Here is a 4349-nt window from a genome sequence, read left to right on the forward strand (position 1 = left end):
CCCGATCACGAATCTCCCAGATCACTCCTTCTTCTTTCAGTTCAATCTGCAGTTTTCAGCCTGTTTACAGCGATCGCGACGCGCGCGATTTCATCAATATGTCTTTTTTAAGAAAAATCTCCTAATTGGCTGAAAAAGCAACTAGCTTTTTATATGCCATCCTAATCTAGAATCTTTTTCTCTTTTTTTTTATATTTTTACAATAAATAATATCAAAAATAGACTAAAATTATCCAAAAATCTAGTATTTTCGGATAATCCATGCAACTCACACTAGTACTAATGGCTCAAATCACATTGACTCTCTTTGTACTACGAATGGATTGTAAGTGGCCTGTGCATTTTGCTATTTGGAGTGTGGTCATTGTTCATAATGCTTTCTCATTTGTGGCAGTTTGTACTACCGATCGTGATCGTAGGATGCCTTACTCCAGAAATACGTAGGGCCATTTACAAGTTGTCGACTTTAGTGCAATGGATCTCACAGAAGGAGATTAAGACGTCCTCTATTGAATCTGTGAGGTGGGGAGTAGTGGAGACGGTCTGTCTCTTTGAGAAATACCTGCCTACCAGCATGCTCACGATACAAATCCACCTTCTTGTGCATCTTGTAGATGAAGTGGAGATTGCTGGACCTACCCATACGCGATGGATGTTCTTCTTGGAGCGCTTCATGAAAACCCTGAAAGGCTTTGTGCAACAATGACATCATGGTTGTGGTTGATATGCTTACTAAGGTTGCACACCTTATTCTAGTAAAAACAAACTATAAGGCCAAATTGCATCTTCGAGAGTCGTTGGCTTGAACATGTTCACCTCCACATAAAAATGTCCAAGTAAGCCAGACATAAACTTGCATTTATGGGTTGCCTCGGGTACATCTTCGAGCATTCAAAATTACAATAAAGCATTTCAAAAACTCTCGGTATATTGTGAAATAGGCTCACGATCCCTCAGTTGCAAAAGATCCCATTGTTTGATTGTTTTTTCGTGGAATTGGGGTGGAAGGAAATTCTGCAAAAATTTCTTTTGGAAAGTCTCCCAAGTAGTAGGACATCAATGCTTTTGTAGACAACAATCCACCATAGGGATGCTCTGTCCACTAGATGATTAGTGACATACTTAATTTTGTCTTTCTCAGCATACTGTTCTTCATGGAAATAATCATCAAGCTGACTAATAAAAGCAAGTACAGTCTTTCCATCGCATGACCCATTGAAAGTATGAAATTTGAAATTTCTTTTACTTATCTTTGTTTCTTTTCGAATAGATTGCGCTTCAAGTGTCGCATCGATTGTACGTTGTATAAGATCTTTAGATTGTGGTCCATCGTGATTGATGTTAGATCGTTGCATATTGGCCAATTGAGCTTACAAAGTTTAACGTGCTCTTCGTTCCTCTTGAGGCTGCATCATAATTAGATCCAATTTTTGCTCCATTGTTGGTTCTGGTAAATCACCTTTGGCCATAAAATCTTCCATGGTTTGATCGAACATCCTGCAAATTCCAAAAGACCTCACACACTCAAAATCTTGTTAGCAGGATGAGCGTAGCTCAAAGTCGGGTTTACAAGGCTTATTTCTTTTTTTTAATGGCTTTTTGCAGTATTTCTTCTTTGCGGATGCTGAAATTGATGTCACGGTCTTCTTCCAAGAAGTTAATTTGTGCGTGTAGTCTACGTGTAGCAATCTGTTTGCTATAATTGAACTCTGTCAGTCCATAGGTGTGAACAAGGACTTGCAGGGAAGTTGAAAATAAGCTCGTGTTTGATTCAATGGGAACTACTGCTATGGAGAGATTTGAAATTGAAATTTGAAACTTTGTAAAGTTGAAAGCTTTAAGCTTTAAGTAATTAAAGCTTAACTAAATCATTTCTTTTAAAAGGATGGCGGTAGCTTTTGAACGGCGTCGACGGCAGTCAGTACGTCCTACCACCGCGGACGTTTGAAATTGTGGAGTTTAAGCTTTGTAGAAAGCTTATTAAGCTTTCTAATCAAACTTAATAGAAGTTACTTATCTGCTTCTCTCTGAGAAAAACATTTTACAAAGGAACTTTCCGAGTGGTCCTCCACCTGTAGAGGCTGGTCCTTCGCGATCCAAGTGCGTAGCAGGGGGTTCTTCACCACCAGGAACACGCTGGTATTGACGGATTGTCGCGAGACTGACTATAGAGTTTGATCGTTCTAGGAGCTCCGCCTTCGCGCGAGATGGTAAGCGATTGGAAGCCCTCGATCTCAGCTTTGCTCTGATACCACTGGTGCATAGATCGGATGTTGTATGCGTGCGTATTGAGCGTCAGAAGGTCCCCAAGAACAAAAAAACTCTACTTTTGCACAAAAAACAAGAGAAAAGCTTGCACGACATGAAGCAAAAGACTAATTGGGTGCGAGCGCTCCACAAAGCATGTATTTGATATATTATTCATCTCCAAGCTTTAAAAAAAGCCCAATTTACAATTAGCACACTTTAGCTTTTGTGTTTGCTTTTATCCCACTAAAGAATTAAAGCGATTGGGCACCCAAAAAGTCGGATATGCCCAAATAGAATGTCCAATAACAAATATTTAAATCGTGCGCCCATGGGCATACAAAATAATACATAAATGTTAGGTGCTTTAATAAATAAGCACGTCAAAATAAATATTGGCGCCACGCCTAAGATGCACGCCCATCAAAAATGATAATTTCTTCTAAATAACTTGAATACATGCTATCGTCCAGTGCTTCCCAATGCCACCGTTGCTTGCTCTACACATCAATTGAAGCATTCACAATTGTTAGAAAATAATAAAATTAAACTGACAAAAGTGAATACCTAACAGTCTTTAGCTACAAAATAAATAAATTGGTTAGAACTCAATCCTAACCTTAATTTATTATGAGTGCGCACTCTAAACTCATAAAATGTCCATTAATTTAAATATGTATTTTGCGAAATCACCCGCTATGGAATCACCCACTTGCACATTAAATTAACAAGACGCCCGAAAAGGACATGCGTCCCCATCGACTTTTCGCACAAGGAATCCACCTTGTGTATGAGCCCCGGCAACAAATATAATTTTACAGAATCCACCGCAAAACCTCACGAAATCCACCGTGGAATATACCTCGTGGCATCACTCGTCTTTTGGAAAGACGAAAAAATTCATGCAACTGAAACTGGTCTTCCACTGGAGCCAAATTTTGGCAATGGTGGAATGAAGAAAAGGTTAGAAGATTAAGCTGTAAAGAATGCCTACGCAGCAATTGATGCAACTACCTATGGACTGCAAATTGAGCCAACTAAATCAAGTTTGAAAGCATGTAAAGCTAATGTGCAATCTAAAGTATGGATGTAGACACTAGATTAAATGGAACGTGATAAAGCAGCCAAAGAAGATTTGGCTAATGCAAGTTAGTGCATTCGAGAAATAACTGATTGGAAAAAACTGATTGGAAAAAACTGGTAGATTCTTTTCCCACCTTTGCACATTTGGCTGACATCAATCATAAAGAAGTATTGATTGAAAAAAAGAGAAGAAGAAAATATGAACTAGGATCTTCCTCTTCTGGTCCTCTGAAACGGGTAACTAGAAGAACGCCTGAACAACCAAAGCTTGATGAAAATATAACCTGAGATCAAGCAATGGAAGATGCGCCACAAACAAAGAAGACCGAAGGAAAGAAGAAAGGCAAGCAGCCAGGCTACAAATTGCAGTCTGACATAGAATCCGCAAACAACCGATCTCAAACGAGTCCTAGAAAAACAAATTCTAGGAAGCAAAATTGAATTCACCTCAGGCGAAATTCTTGGAATTGCGAAACGTGAATTCCATGATGTAATTATTAATGTAATCAAAAGGAAAAGACAATATGTTGGTGATGAAGCTGAAGAAACAATGCATGCTTTTTTGCATGAATACAAGAATTAAAGAAGTGAAAGCTGAAAATGTAATGGTCAGTTGGGTCCAAACCAGTTGGGTAGCCCACCTCTCAAAAAGAAGGTCGTCTATAGTACATGCATGAGGAGGAAGAGGCTCGGTTCATTCCAAGTAGTCACTACTCCCGTACACATTAGGCAAGAGCAACAACGGAGATAGTCGTCAAAATTGGAGAAAAAGAAACACCATGTATTGCACTCTTAGACCATGGCTTGGAGATAAATGTCATGGCAAGGAGTCTCTATGAAAGTGGCGGATGGCCCATAGATGTTGATCCAGGTTGGCGAATGAGAGCTGCAAACAACTCTTTTAGAGAGTTATATGCTGTGTGTCCTAATGTACAGGCAGCTATTGGAGACATAAAAGACAATTTTTACTTTTTTGTTCAAGGCTCTTGTAGTTATCCTATCATTCTTGGGCAACCTTA

The sequence above is a fragment of the Lygodium microphyllum genome, chromosome 27 (assembly GCF_053477565.2).
Source record: "Lygodium microphyllum isolate KBCC chromosome 27, Lygodium_microphyllum_v1.1.10, whole genome shotgun sequence".
NCBI lineage: Eukaryota > Viridiplantae > Streptophyta > Polypodiopsida > Schizaeales > Lygodiaceae > Lygodium > Lygodium microphyllum.